A 15,805-nucleotide genomic window follows, 5' to 3' on the forward strand; every position below is an offset into this window, starting at 1 on the left:
GCTTGAATTTCAATGATGCATTGGGGCAACGATTTTGTGAGAAACATTTTCACCATTAAATAAAGATTTTCTTAATTCCTTACCTGTGTGCTAATTAGATATCACCTTGTTTTCACATTAAACAGACTTCCACATGAGAAAGCAGCAAGGATGCAGTGGCGTTAATGTTTCCTGGTGTCAACCTGTATTATTTCAGTAGACATTGAAATGAGGATGCATCTTGCTGCCTTTCCAATGAAGCAAGTTTAATTTAGTAATAGGTGAAAAACCATCCTTACAAAGGTGTTAATCAGAGACTTGGCTTTGTGGACACTTTTCAGAGAACAAATTTGTTAGCATAAAAATAAAGCCAGAAAATGAAGAGCTGTTTAATCACTCAATTGGATTTTTTTGCCAGCATATTTCTTTTTCTCTGCAACCCACTGCTAAATTGTGCTTCCTAGCTGGTGTTATAAAATCACTGAATCAAATCTAACTCTGATTACATCAGAGAAGGCCAGGTACCCTACACCATAAGAGGGGGTTTGAAATTTTGACTTGTCTACTTAAAGATCACCAAAATCTGATAACAAGGTCAATTACGTCCCTGGGTGGGATTGACCCACCAACCTTTTGGTTAGTAGCCATACACATTAACTGATTGCGCCACAGAGACACTTTGCAAAAGTACATACTGACAAAGGCTAATAAGCATTCATCTAAAACGTTTCCTAGAAAAACTTTAAAAAGTCAATAATCTGGAGAGTTTTTGTAAGATGTTTCTTCCATCAACCAACGAAGAAACACATTGGTACTTTCCCAAGATGAGTGAGTGCTTCAGGATCTATTGCACTTACATGTGCAGCAGAGTACAGCAATGGAAGCATGCTGGGCACATAACCCAGAGGTAGGCAGATTGAAACTATCCTCTGCTATATGCATTTTTTTTTGTTAATTAAAGTAATCCAAAACTGGGATTGATATGTTGGCTCTTTTATTTTTACTTACAGTACAATAACTTTTACCATTTTAATTTGTTTTAATAATATATTGACAGTATTGTTTTCTTTCAAAAATCCACTTAATTTTTTTTACCCTATTATTAAAATGGTAATTGACAAAAACAAACTACATTGTCACCAGAAGAGCAATACAAAATGTACAAGTGATATATTAAAATCATCTTTCCAGCTTGAATTTCAATGATGCATTGGGGCAACGATTTTGTGAGAAACATTTTCACCCTTAAATAAAGATTTTCTTAATTCCTTACCTGTGTGCTAATTAGATATCACCTTGTTTTCACATTAAACAGACTTCCACATGAGAAAGCAGCAAGGATGCAGTGGCGTTAATGTTTCCTGGTGTCAACCTGTATTATTTCAGTAGACATTGAAATGAGGATGCATCTTGCTGCCTTTCCAATGAAGCAAGTTTAATTTAGTAATAGGTTAAAAACCATCCTTACAAAGGTGTTAATCAGAGACTTGGCTTTGTGGACACTTTTCAGAGAACAAGTTTGTTAGCATAAAAATAAAGCCAGAAAATTAAGAGCTGTTTAATCACTCAATTGGATTTTTTTTGCCAGCATATTTCTTTTTCTCTGCAACCCACTGCTAAATTGTGCTTCCTAGCTGTTTTTCTAAAATCACTGAATCAAATCTAACTCCATCAGAGAAGGCCACGTACCCTACACCAGAACAGGGGGTTTGAAATTTTGACTTGTCTACTTAAAGATCACCAAAATCTGATAACAAGGTCAAATACGTCCCTGGGTGGGATTGAACCACCAACCTTTTGGTTAATAGCCATGCACACTAACTGATTGCGCCACAGAGACACTTTGCAAAAGTCCATACTGACAAAGGCTAATAAGCATTCATCTAAAACGTTTCCTAGAAAAACTTTAAAAAGTCAATAATCTGGAGAGTTTTTGTAAGATGTTTCTTCCATCAACAAACGAAGAAACACATTGGTACTTTCCCATGATGAGTGAGTGCTTCAGGATCTCTTGCACTTACATGTGCAGCAGAGTACAGCAATGGAAGCATGCTGGGCCCATAACCCAACGGTAGGCAGATTGAAACTATCCTCTGCTATATGCATTTTTTTTTGTTAAAGTAATCCAAAACTGGGATTGATATTTTGGCTCTTTTATTTTTACTTAAAGTACAATAACTTTTACCATTTTAATTTGTTTTAATAGTATATTGACAGTATTGTTTTCTTTCAAAAATCCACTTAATTTTCTTTACCCTATTATTAAAATGGTAATTGACAAAAACAAACTACATTGTCACCAGAAGAGCAATACAAAATGTACAAGTGATATATTAAAATCATCTTTCCAGCTTGAATTTCAATGATGCATTGGGGCAACGATTTTGTGAGAAACATCTTCACCCTTAAATAAAGATTTTCTTAATTCCTTACCTGTGTGCTAATTAGATATCACCTTGTTTTCACATTAAACAGACTTCCACATGAGAAAGCAGCAAGGATACAGTGGCGTTAATGTTTCCTGGTGTCAACCTGTATTATTTCAGTAGACATTGAAATGAGGATGCATCTTGCTGCCTTTCCAATGAAGCAAGTTTAATTTAGTAATAGGTGAAAAACCATCCCTACAAAGGTGTTAATCAGAGACTTGGCTTTGTGGACACTTTTCAAAGAACAAATTTGTTAGCATAAAAATAAAGCCAGAAAATGAAGAGCTGTTTAATCACTCAATTGGATTTTTTTTGCCAGCATATTTCTTTTTCTCTGCAACCCACTGCTAAATTGTGCTTCCTAGCTGTTTTTATAAAATCACTGAATCAAATCTAACTCTGATTACATCAGAGAAGGCCAGGTACCCTACACCATAACAGGGGGTTTGAAATTTTGACTTGTCTACTTAAAGATCACCAAAATCTGATAACAAGGTCAATTATGTCCCTGGTTGGGATTGAACCACCAACCTTTTTGATAGTAGCCGGACATACTAACCGATTGCGCCACAGAGACACTTTGCAAAAAGTACATACTGACAAAGTCTAATAAGCATACATCTAGAACGTATCCTAGAAAATCTTTAAAGAGTCAATAATCTGGAGAGTTTTTGTAAGATGTTTCTTCCATCAACCAATGAAGAAACACATTGGTACTTTCCCATGATGAGTGAGTGCTTCAGGATCTCTTGCACTTACATGTGCAGCAGAGTACTGCAATGGAAGCATGCTGGGCCCATAACCCAGAGGTAGGCAGATTGAAACTATCCTTTGCTATATGCATTTTTTTTGTTAATTTAAGTAATCAAAACTGGGATTGATATTTTTGCTCTTTTATTTTTACTTGAAGTACAATAACTTTTACCATTTTAATTTGTTTGAATAGTATATTGACAGTATAGTTTTCTTTAAAAAATCCACTTAATTTTCTTTACCCTATTATTAAAAGGGTAATTGACAAAAACAAACTACATTGTCACCAGAAGAGCAATACAAAATGTACAAGTGATATATTAAAATCATCTTTCCAGCTTGAATTTCAATGATGCATTGGGGCAACGATTTTGTGAGAAACATCTTCACCCTTAAATAAAGATTTTCTTAATTCCTTACCTGTGTGCTAATTAGATATCACCTTGTTTTCACATTAAACAGACTTCCACATGAGAAAGCAGCAAGGATGCAGTGGCGTTAATGTTTCCTGGTGTCAACCTGTATTATTTCAGTAGAAATTGAAATGAGGATGCATCTTGCTGCCTTTCCAATGAAGCAAGTTTAATTTAGTAATAGGTGAAAAACGATCCCTACAAAGGTGTTAATCAGAGACTTGGCTTTGTGGACACTTTTCAGAGAACAAATTTGTTAGCATAAAAATAAAGCCAGAAAATGAAGAGCTGTTTAATCACTCAATTGGATTTTTTTTGCCAGCATATTTCTTTTTCTCTGCAACCCACTGCTAAATTGTGCTTCCTATCTGTTTTTATAAAATCACTGAATCAAATCTAACTCTGATTACATCAGAGAAGGCCAGGTACCCTACACCATAACAGGGGGTTTGAAATTTTGACTTGTCTACTTAAAGATCACCAAAATCTGATAACAATGTCAATTACGTCCCTGGGTGGGATTGAACCACCAACCTTTTGGTTAGTAGCCAGACACACTAACCGATTGCGCCACAGAGACACTTTGTAAAAAGTAAATCCTGACAAAGGCTAATAAGCATACATCTAGAACGTTTCCTAGAAAAACTTTAAAAAGTCAATAATCTGGAGAGTTTTTGTAAGATGTTTCTTAGATCAACCAACGAAGAAACACATTGGTACTTTCCCATGATGAGTGAGTGCTTCAGGATCTCTTGCACTTACATGTGCAGCAGAGTACTGCAATGGAAGCATGCTGGGCCCATAACCCAGAGGTAGGCAGATTAAAACTATCCTCTGCTATATGCATTTTTTTTTTATTAAATTAATCCAAAACTGGGATTGATATTTTAGCTCTTTTATTTTTACTTAAAGTACAATAACTTTTACCATTTTAATTTGTTTTAATAGTGTATTGACATTATAGTTTTCTTAAAAAAATCCACTTAATTTTCTTTACCCTATTATTAAAAGGGTAATTGACAAAAACAAACTACATTGTCACCAGAAGAGCAATACAAAATGTACAAGTGATATATTAAAATCATCTTTCCAGCTTGAATTTCAATGATGCATTGGGGCAACGATTTTGTGAGAAACATCTTCACCCTTAAATAAAGATTTTCTTAATTCCTTACCTGTGTGCTAATTAGATATCACCTTGTTTTCACATTAAACAGACTTCTACATGAGAAAGCAGCAAGGATGCAGTGGCGTTAATGTTTCCTGGTGTCAACCTGTATTATTTCAGTAGACATTGAAATGAGGATGCATCTTGCTGCCTTTCCAATGAAGCAAGTTTAATTTAGTTATAGGTGAAAAACCATCCCTACAAAGGTGTTAATCAGAGACTTGGCTTTGTGGACACTTTTAGAGAACAAATTTGTTAGCATAAAAATAAAGGCAGAAAATGAAGAGCTGTTTAATCACTCAATTGGATTTTTCTGCCAGCATATTTTTTTTCTCTGCAATCCATTGCTAAATTGTGCTTCCTAGCTGTTTTTTTATAAAATCACTGAATCAAATCTAACTCTGATTACATCAGAGAAGGCCAGGTACCCTACACCATAAAATGGGGTTTGAAATTTTGACTTGTCTACTTAAAGATCACCAAAACCTGCTCACAAGGTCAATTATGTCCCTGGGTGGGATTAAACCACCAACCTTTTGGTTAGTAGCCAGACACACTAACCGATTGCGCCACAGAGACACTTTGCAAAAATTACATACTGACAAAGGCTAATAAGCATTCATCTAGAACGTTTCCTAGAAAAACTTTAAAAAGTCAATAATCTGGAGAGTTTTTGTAAGAATTTTCTTAAATCAACCAACGAAGAAACACATTGGTACTTTCCCATGATGAGTGAGTGCTTCAGGATCTCTTGCACTTACATGTGCAGCAGAGAACTGCAATGGAAGCATGCTGGGCCCATTACCCAGAGGTAGGCAGATTGAAACTATCCTCTGCTATATGCATTTTTTTTGTTAATTAAAGTAATCCAAAACTGGGATTGATATGTTAGCTATTTTATGATTACTTAAAGTACAATAACTTTTACCATTTTAATTTGTTTTAATAGTATATTGACAGTATTGTTTTCTTTCAAAAATCCACTTAATTTTCTTTACCCTATTATTAAAATGGTAATTGACAAAAACAAACTACATTGTCACCAGAAGAGCAATACAAAATGTACAAGTGATATATTAAAATCATCTTTCCAGCTTGAATTTCAATGATGCATTGGGGCAACGATTTTGTGAGAAACATCTTCACCCTTAAATAAAGATTTTCTTAATTCCTTACCTGTGTGCTAATTAGATATCACCTTGTTTTCACATTAAACAGACTTCCACATGAGAAAGCAGCAAGGATGCATTGGCGTTAATGTTTCCTGGTGTCAACCTGTATTATTTCAGTAGACATTGAAATGAGGATGCATCTTGCTGCCTTTCCAATGAAGCAAGTTTAATTTAGTAATAGGTGAAAAACCATCCTTACATAGGTGTTCATCAGAGACTTGGCTTTGTGGACACTTTTCAGAGAACAAATTTGTTAGCATAAAAATAAAGCCAGAAAATGAAGAGCTGTTTAATCACTCAATTGGATTTTTCTGCCAGCATATTTTTTTCTCTGCAACCCACTGCTAAATTGTGCTTCCTAGCTGTTTTTTATAAAATCACTTAATCAAATCTAACTCTGATTACATCAGAGAAGGCCAGGTACCCTACATCATAACAGGGGGTTTGAAATTTTGACTTGTCCACTTAAAGATCACCAAAACCTGATCACAAGGTCACTTACATCCCTGGGTGGGATTGAACCACCAACCTTTTGGTTAGTAGCCAAACACACTAACTGATTGCGCCACAGAGACACTTTGCAAAAGTGGATACTGACAAAGGCTAATAAGCATTCATCTAAAACGTTTCCTAGAAAAACTTTAAAAAGTCAGTAATCTGGAGAGTTTTTGTAAGATGTTTCTTCCATCCACCAACGAAGAAACACATTGGTACTTTCCCATGATGAGTGAGTGCTTCAGGATCTCTTGCACTTACATGTGCAGCAGAGTACTGCAATGGAAGCATGCTGGGCCCATAACCCAGAGGTAGGCAGATTAAAACTATCCTCTGCTATATGCATTTTTTTTGTTAATTAAAGTAATCCAAAACTGGGATTGATATTTTTGCTCTTTTATTTTTCATTAAAGTACAATAACTTTTACCATTTTAATTTGTTTTAATAGTATATTGAAAGTATTGTTTTCTTTTAAAAAGCCACTTAATTTTCTTTACCCTATTATTAAAATGGTAATTGACAAAAACAAACTACATTGTCACCAGAAGAGCAATACAAAATGTACAAGTGATATATTAAAATCATCTTTCCAGCTTGAATTTCAATGATGCATTGGGGCAACGATTTTGTGAGAAACATCTTCACCCTTAAATAAAGATTTTCTTAATTCCTTACCTGTGTGCTAATTAGATATCACCTTGTTTTCACATTAAACAGACTTCCACATGAGAAATCAGCAAGGATGCAGTGGCATTAATGTTTCCTGGTATCAACCCGTATTATTTCAATAGACATTGAAATGAGGATGCATCTTGCTGCCTTTCCAATGAAGCAAGTTTAATTTAGTAATAGGTGAAAAACCATCCCTACAAAGGTGTTAATCAGAGACTTGGCTTTGTCGACACTTTTCAGAGAACAAATTTGTTAGCATAAAAATAAAGCCAGAAAATTAAGAGCTGTTTAATCACTCAATTGGATTTTTTTGCCAGCATATTTCTTTTTCTCTGCAACCCACTGCTAAATTGTGCTTCCTAGCTGTTTTTTATAAAATCACTTAATCAAATCTAACTCTGATTACATCAGAGAAGGCCAGGTACTCTACACCATAAGAGGGGGTTTGAAATTTTGACTTGTCTACTTAAAGATCACCAAAATCTGATAACAAGGTCAATTATGTCCCTGGGTGGGATTGAACCACCAACCTTTTGGTTAGTAGCCAAACACACTAACTGATTGCACCACAGAGACACTTTGCAAAAGTGGATACTGACAAAGGCTAATAAGCATTCATCTAGAACGTTTCCTAGAAAAACTTTAAAAAGTCAATAATCTGGAGAGTTTTTGTAAGATGTTTCTTAGATCAACCAACGAAGAAACACATTGGTACTTTCCCATGATGAGTGAGTGCTTCAGGATCTCTTGCACTTACATGTGCAGCAGAGTACTGCAATGGAAGCATGCTGGGCCCATAACCCAGAGGTAGGCAGATTAAAACTATCCTCTGCTATATGCATTTTTTTTTTATTAAAGTAATCCAAAACTGGGATTGATATTTTAGCTCTTTTATTTTTACTTAAAGTACAATAACTTTTACCATTTTAATTTGTTTTAATAGTGTATTGACAGTATAGTTTTCTTTAAAAAATCCACTTAATTTTCTTTACCCTATTATTAAAAGGGTAATTGACAAAAACAAACTACATTGTCACCAGAAGAGCAATACAAAATGTACAAGTGATATATTAAAATCATCTTTCCAGCTTGAATTTCAATGATGCATTGGGGCAACGATTTTGTGAGAAACATCTTCACCCTTAAATAAAGATTTTCTTAATTCCTTACCTGTGTGCTAATTAGATATCACCTTGTTTTCACATTAAACAGACTTCTACATGAGAAAGCAGCAAGGATGCAGTGGCGTTTTATGTTTCCTGGTGTCAACCTGTATTATTTCAGTAGACATTGAAATGAGGATGCATCTTGCTGCCTTTCCAATGAAGCAAGTTTAATTTAGTTATAGGTGAAAAACCATCCCTACAAAGGTGTTAATCAGAGACTTGGCTTTGTGGACACTTTTAGAGAACAAATTTGTTAGCATAAAAATAAAGGCAGAAAATGAAGAGCTGTTTAATCACTCAATTGGATTTTTCTGCCAGCATATTTTTTTTCTCTGCAACCCATTGCTAAATTGTGCTTCCTAGCTGTTTTTTATAAAATCACTGAATCAAATCTAACTCTGATTACATCAGAGAAGGCCAGGTACCCTACACCATAAAATGGGGTTTGAAATTTTGACTTGTCTACTTAAAGATCACCAAAACCTGATCACAAGGTCAATTATGTCCCTGGGTGGGATTGAACCACCAACCTTTTGGTTAGTAGCCAGACACACTAACCGATTGCGCCACAGAGACACTTTGCAAAAAATACATCCTGACAAAGGCTAATAAGCATTCATCTAGAACGTTTCCTAGAAAAACTTTAAAAAGTCAATAATCTGGAGAGTTTTTGTAAGAATTTTCTTAAATCAACCAACGAAGAAACACATTGGTACTTTCCCATGATGAGTGAGTGCTTCAGGATCTCTTGCACTTACATGTGCAGCAGAGTACTGCAATGGAAGCATGCTGGGCCCATTACCCAGAGGTAGGCAGATTGAAACTATCCTCTGCTATATGCATTTTTTTTGTTAATTAAAGTAATCCAAAACTGGGATTGATATGTTAGCTATTTTATGTTTACTTAAAGTACAATAACTTTTACCATTTTAATTTGTTTTAATAGTATATTGACAGTATTGTTTTCTTTCAAAAATCCACTTAATTTTCTTTACCCTATTATTAAAATGGTAATTGACAAAAACAAACTACATTGTCACCAGAAGAGCAATACAAAATGTACAAGTGATATATTAAAATCATTTTTCCAGCTTGAATTTCAATGATGCATTGGGGCAACGATTTTGTGAGAAACATTTTCACCCTTAAATAAAGATTTTCTTAATTCCTTACCTGTGTGCTAATTAGATATCACCTTGTTTTCACATTAAACAGACTTCCACATGAGAAAGCAGCAAGGATGCAGTGGCGTTAATGTTTCCTGGTGTCAACCTGTATTATTTCAGTAGACATTGAAATGAGGATGCATCTTGCTGCCTTTCCAATGAAGCAAGTTTAATTTTATAATAGGTGAAAAACCATCCTTACAATGGTGTTAATCAGAGACTTGGCTTTGTGGACACTTTTCAGAGAACAAATTTGTTAGCATAAAAATAAAGCCAGAAAATTAAGAGCTGTTTAATCACTCAATTGGATTTTTTTTGCCAGCATATTTCTTTTTCTCTGCAACCCACTGCTAAATTGTGCTTCCTAGCTGTTTTTATAAAATCACTGAATCAAATCTAACTCTGATTACATCAGAGAAGGCCAGGTACCCTACACCAGAACAGGGCGTTTGAAATTTTGACTTGTCTACTTAAAGATCACCAAAATCTGATAACAAGGTCAATTACGTCCCTGGGTGGGATTGAACCACCAACCTTTTGGTTAATAGCCGTGCACACTACCTGATTGCGCCACAGAGACACTTTGCAAAAGTCCATACTGACAAAGGCTAATAAGCATTCATCTTAAACGTTTCCTAGAAAAACTTTAAAAAGTCAATAATCTGGAGAGTTTTTGTAAAATGTTTCTTCCATCAACCAACGAAGAAACACATTGGTACTTTCCCATGATGAGTGAGTGCTTCAGGATCTCTTGCACTTACATGTGCAGCAGATTACAGCAATGTAGATTATGGCCTAACAGGAGGCTTTAAAATTTTCTTTCTAGTGTCCTTCGTTTGGGAGAAAAATGCAAAGGTACAAGACAGCTTTTCCTTGCCAATATCTCTCTTTTGCAAAGAGCTGCGCATTGGAAAATTCAGGGCTATGCCGTGTAAATGATGGCCTAACAGGAGGCTTTAAAATTTTCTTTCTAGTGTCCTTCGTTTGGGAGAAAAATGCAAAGGTACAAGACAGCTTTTCCTTGCCAATATCTCTCTTTTGCAAAGAGCTGCGCATTGGAAAATTCAGGGCTATGCCGTGTAGATGATGGCCTAACAGGAGGCTTTAAAATTTTCTTTCTAGTGTCCTTCGTTTGGGAGAAAAATGCAAAGGTACAAGACAGCTTTTCCTTGCCAATATCTCTCTTTTGCAAAGAGCTGCGCATTGGAAAATTCAGGGCTATGCCGTGTAGATGATGGCCTAACAGGAGGCTTTAAAATTTTCTTTCTAGTGTCCTTCGTTTGGGAGAAAAATGCAAAGGTACAAGACAGCTTTTCCTTGCCAATATCTCTCTTTTGCAAAGAGCTGCGCATTGGAAAATTCAGGGCTATGCCGTGTAAATGATGGCCTAACAGGAGGCTTTAAAATTTTCTTTCTAGTGTCCTTCGTTTGGGAGAAAAATGCAAAGGTACAAGACAGCTTTTCCTTGCCAATATCTCTCTTTTGCAAAGAGCTGCGCATTGGAAAATTCAGGGCTATGCCGTGTAGATGATGGCCTAACAGGAGGCTTTAAAATTTTCTTTCTAGTGTCCTTCGTTTGGGAGAAAAATGCAAAGGTACAAGACAGCTTTTCCTTGCCAATATCTCTCTTTTGCAAAGAGCTGCGCATTGGAAAATTCAGGGCTATGCCGTGTAGATGATGGCCTAACAGGAGGCTTTAAAATTTTCTTTCTAGTGTCCTTCGTTTGGGAGAAAAATGCAAAGGTACAAGACAGCTTTTCCTTGCCAATATCTCTCTTTTGCAAAGAGCTGCGCATTGGAAAATTCAGGGCTATGCCGTGTAGATGATGGCCTAACAGGAGGCTTTAAAATTTTCTTTCTAGTGTCCTTCGTTTGGGAGAAAAATGCAAAGGTACAAGACAGCTTTTCCTTGCCAATATCTCTCTTTTGCAAAGAGCTGCGCATTGGAAAATTCAGGGCTATGCCGTGTAGATGATGGCTTAACAGGAGGCTTTAAAATTTTCTTTCTAGTGTCCTTCGTTTGGGAGAAAAATGCAAAGGTACAAGACAGCTTTTCCTTGCCAATATCTCTCTTTTGCAAAGAGCTGCGCATTGGAAAATTCAGGGCTATACCGTGTAGATGATGGCCTAACAGGAGGCTTTAAAATTTTCTTTCTAGTGTCCTTCGTTTGGGAGAAAAATGCAAAGGTACAAGACAGCTTTTCCTTGCCAATATCTCTCTTTTGCAAAGAGCTGCGCATTGGAAAATTCAGGGCTATGCCGTGTAGATGATGGCCTAACAGGAGGCTTTAAAATTTTCTTTCTAGTGTCCTTCGTTTGGGAGAAAAATGCAAAGGTACAAGACAGCTTTTCCTTACCAATATCTCTCTTTTGCAAAGAGCTGCGCATTGCAAAATTCAGGGCTATGCCGTATAGATGATGGCCTAACAGGAGGCTTTAAAATTTTCTTTCTAGTGTCCTTCGTTTGGGAGAAAAATGCAAAGGTACAAGACAGCTTTTCCTTGCCAATATCTCTCTTTTGCAAAGAGCTGCGCGTTGGAAAATTCAGGGCTATGCCGTGTAGATGATGGCCTAACAGGAGGCTTTAAAATTTTCTTTCTAGTGTCCTTCGTTTGGGAGAAAAATGCAAAGGTACAAGACAGCTTTTCCTTGCCAATATCTCTCTTTTGCAAAGAGCTGCGCATTGGAAAATTCAGGGCTATGCCGTGTAGATGATGGCCTAACAGGAGGCTTTAAAATTTTCTTTCTAGTGTCCTTCGTTTGGGAGAAAAATGCAAAGGTACAAGACAGCTTTTCCTTGCCAATATCTCTCTTTTGCAAAGAGCTGCGCATTGGAAAATTCAGGGCTATGCCGTGTAGATGATGGCCTAACAGGAGGCTTTAAAATTTTCTTTCTAGTGTCCTTCGTTTGGGAGAAAAATGCAAAGGTACAAGACAGCTTTTCCTTGCCAATATCTCTCTTTTGCAAAGAGCTGCGCATTGGAAAATTCAGGGCTATGCCGTGTAGATGATGGCCTAACAGGAGGCTTTAAAATTTTCTTTCTAGTGTCCTTCGTTTGGGAGAAAAATGCAAAGGTACAAGACAGCTTTTCCTTGCCAATATCTCTCTTTTGCAAAGAGCTGCGCATTGGAAAATTCAGGGCTATGCCGTGTAGATGATGGCCTAACAGGAGGCTTTAAAATTTTCTTTCTAGTGTCCTTCGTTTGCGAGAAAAATGCAAAGGTACAAGACAGCTTTTCCTTGCCAATATCTCTCTTTTGCAAAGAGCTGCGCATTGGAAAATTCAGGGCTATGCCGTGTAGATGATGGCCTAACAGGAGGCTTTAAAATTTTCTTTCTAGTGTCCTTCGTTTGCGAGAAAAATGCAAAGGTACAAGACAGCTTTTCCTTGCCAATATCTCTCTTTTGCAAAGAGCTACGCATTGGAAAATTCAGGGCTATACCGTGTAGATATAGCACTAACAGGAGGCTTTAAAATTTTCATTCTAGTGTCCTTCGTTTGGAAGAAAAATCCAATGGTGCAAGACAGCTTTTCCTTGCCAATATCTCTCTTTTGCAAAGAGCTGCGCATTGGAAAATTCAGGGCTATGCCGTGTAGATGATGGCCTAACAGGAGGCTTTAAAATTTTCTTTCTAGTGTCCTTCGTTTGGGAGAAAAATGCAAAGGTACAAGACAGCTTTTCCTTGCCAATATCTCTCTTTTGCAAAGAGCTGCGCATTGGAAAATTCAGGGCTATGCCGTGTAGATGATGGCCTAACAGGAGGCTTTAAAATTTTCTTTCTAGTGTCCTTCGTTTGGGAGAAAAATGCAAAGGTACAAGACAGCTTTTCCTTGCCAATATCTCTCTTTTGCAAAGAGCTGCGCATTGCAAAATTCAGGGCTATGCCGTGTAGATGATGGCCTAACAGGAGGCTTTAAAATTTTCTTTCTAGTGTCCTTCGTTTGGGAGAAAAATGCAAAGGTACAAGACAGCTTTTCCTTGCCAATATCTCTCTTTTGCAAAGAGCTGCGCATTGGAAAATTCAGGGCTATGCCGTGTAGATGATGGCCTAACAGGAGGCTTTAAAATTTTCTTTCTAGTGTCCTTCGTTTGGGAGAAAAATGCAAAGGTACAAGACAGCTTTTCCTTGCCAATATCTCTCTTTTGCAAAGAGCTGCGCATTGGAAAATTCAGGGCTATGCCGTGTAGATGATGGCCTAACAGGAGGCTTTAAAATTTTCTTTCTAGTGTCCTTCGTTTGAGAGAAAAATGCAAAGGTACAAGACAGCTTTTCCTTGCCAATATCTCTCTTTTGCAAAGAGCTGCGCATTGGAAAATTCAGGGCTATGCCGTGTAGATGATGGCCTAACAGGAGGCTTTAAAATTTTCTTTCTAGTGTCCTTCGTTTGGGAGAAAAATGCAAAGGTACAAGACAGCTTTTCCTTGCCAATATCTCTCTTTTGCAAAGAGCTGCGCATTGGAAAATTCAGGGCTATGCCGTGTAGATGATGGCCTAACAGGAGGCTTTAAAATTTTCTTTCTAGTGTCCTTCGTTTGGGAGAAAAATGCAAAAGTACAAGACAGCTTTTCCTTGCCAATATCTCTCTTTTGCAAAGAGCTGCGCATTGGAAAATTCAGGGCTATGCCGTGTAGATGATGGCCTAACAGGAGGCTTTAAAATTTTCTTTCTAGTGTCCTTCGTTTGGGAGAAAAATGCAAAGGTACAAGACAGCTTTTCCTTGCCAATATCTCTCTTTTGCAAAGAGCTGCGCATTGGAAAATTCAGGGCTATGCCGTGTAGATGATGGTCTAACAGGAGGCTTTAAAATTTTCTTTCTAGTGTCCTTCGTTTGGGAGAAAAATGCAAAGGTACAAGACAGCTTTTCCTTGCCAATATCTCTCTTTTGCAAAGAGCTGCGCATTGGAAAATTCAGGGCTATGCCGTGTAGATGATGGCCTAACAGGAGGCTTTAAAATTTTCTTTCTAGTGTCCTTCGTTTGGGAGAAAATGCAAAGGTATAAGACAGGTTTTCCTTGCCAATATCTCTCTTTTGCAAAGAGCTGCGCATTGGAAAATTCAGGGCTATGCCGTGTAGATGATGGCCTAACAGGAGGCTTTAAAATTTTCTTTCTAGTGTCCTTCGTTTGGGAGAAAAATGCAAAGGTACAAGTCAGCTTTTCCTTGCCAATATCTCTCTTTTGCAAAGAGCTGCGCATTGCAAAATTCAGGGCTATGCCGTGTAGATGATGGCCTAACAGGAGGCTTTAAAATTTGCTTTCTAGTGTCCTTCGTTTGGGAGAAAAATGCAAAGGTACAAGACAGCTTTTCCTTGCCAATATCTCTCTTTTGCAAAGAGCTGCGCATTGGAAAATTCAGGGCTATGCCGTGTAGATGATGGCCTAACAGGAGGCTTTAAAATTTTCTTTCTAGTGTCCTTCGTTTGGGAGAAAAATGCAAAGGTACAAGACAGCTTTTCCTTGCCAATATCTCTCTTTTGCAAAGAGCTGCGCATTGGAAAATTCAGGGCTATGCCGTGTAGATGATGGCCTAACAGGAGGCTTTAAAATTTTCTTTCTAGTGTCCTTCGTTTGAGAGAAAAATGCAAAGGTACAAGACAGCTTTTCCTTGCCAATATCTCTCTTTTGCAAAGAGCTGCGCATTGGAAAATTCAGGGCTATGCCGTGTAGATGATGGCCTAACAGGAGGCTTTAAAATTTTCTTTCTAGTGTCCTTCGTTTGGGAGAAAAATGCAAAGGTACAAGACAGCTTTTCCTTGCCAATATCTCTCTTTTGCAAAGAGCTGCGCATTGGAAAATTCAGGGCTATGCCGTGTAGATGATGGCCTAACAGGAGGCTTTAAAATTTTCTTTCTAGTGTCCTTCGTTTGGGAGAAAAATGCAAAGGTACAAGACAGCTTTTCCTTGCCAATATCTCTCTTTTGCAAAGAGCTGCGCATTGGAAAATTCAGGGCTATGCCGTGTAGATGATGGCCTAACAGGAGGCTTTAAAATTTTCTTTCTAGTGTCCTTCGTTTGCGAGAAAAATGCAAAGGTACAAGACAGCTTTTCCTTGCCAATATCTCTCTTTTGCAAAGAGCTACGCATTGGAAAATTCAGGGCTATACCGTGTAGATATAGCACTAACAGGAGGCTTTAAAATTTTCATTCTAGTGTCCTTCGTTTGGAAGAAAAATCCAATGGTACAAGACAGCTTTTCCTTGCCAATATCTCTCTTTTGCAAAGAGCTGCGCATTGGAAAATTCAGGGCTATGCCGTGTAGATGATGGCCTAACAGGAGGCTTTAAAATTTTCTTTCTAGTGTCCTTCGTTTGGGAGAAAAATGCAAAAGTACAAGACAGCTTTTCCTTGCCAATATCTCTCTTTTGCAAAGAGCTGCGCATTGGAAAAT

At 37.3% G+C, this 15,805-nt stretch overlaps 5 non-coding genes across 5 annotated transcripts; all 5 read right to left on the minus strand.

The window, feature by feature from the left end:
• Positions 1-4,080: 4,080 nt before the first annotated feature.
• Positions 4,081-4,154, minus strand: TRNAS-ACU (transfer RNA serine (anticodon ACU)). Its single transcript has one exon. It is a non-coding gene; the product is annotated as a tRNA-Ser (tRNA).
• A 1,093-nt stretch (positions 4,155-5,247) lies between these two features.
• TRNAS-ACU (transfer RNA serine (anticodon ACU)) lies at positions 5,248-5,321 on the minus strand. The gene has a single exon. It is a non-coding gene; the product is annotated as a tRNA-Ser (tRNA).
• A 1,094-nt stretch (positions 5,322-6,415) lies between these two features.
• On the minus strand, positions 6,416-6,489 carry TRNAS-ACU (transfer RNA serine (anticodon ACU)). Its single transcript has one exon. It is a non-coding gene; the product is annotated as a tRNA-Ser (tRNA).
• Positions 6,490-7,584: 1,095 nt separating this feature from the next.
• TRNAS-ACU (transfer RNA serine (anticodon ACU)) lies at positions 7,585-7,658 on the minus strand. The gene has a single exon. It is a non-coding gene; the product is annotated as a tRNA-Ser (tRNA).
• Positions 7,659-8,750: 1,092 nt separating this feature from the next.
• On the minus strand, positions 8,751-8,824 carry TRNAS-ACU (transfer RNA serine (anticodon ACU)). Its single transcript has one exon. It is a non-coding gene; the product is annotated as a tRNA-Ser (tRNA).
• Between the last annotated feature and the right edge of the window lie 6,981 nt (positions 8,825-15,805).

Source organism: Pseudophryne corroboree, unplaced genomic scaffold (assembly GCF_028390025.1).
Source record: "Pseudophryne corroboree isolate aPseCor3 unplaced genomic scaffold, aPseCor3.hap2 scaffold_639, whole genome shotgun sequence".
Classification (NCBI taxonomy): Eukaryota; Metazoa; Chordata; class Amphibia; order Anura; family Myobatrachidae; genus Pseudophryne; species Pseudophryne corroboree.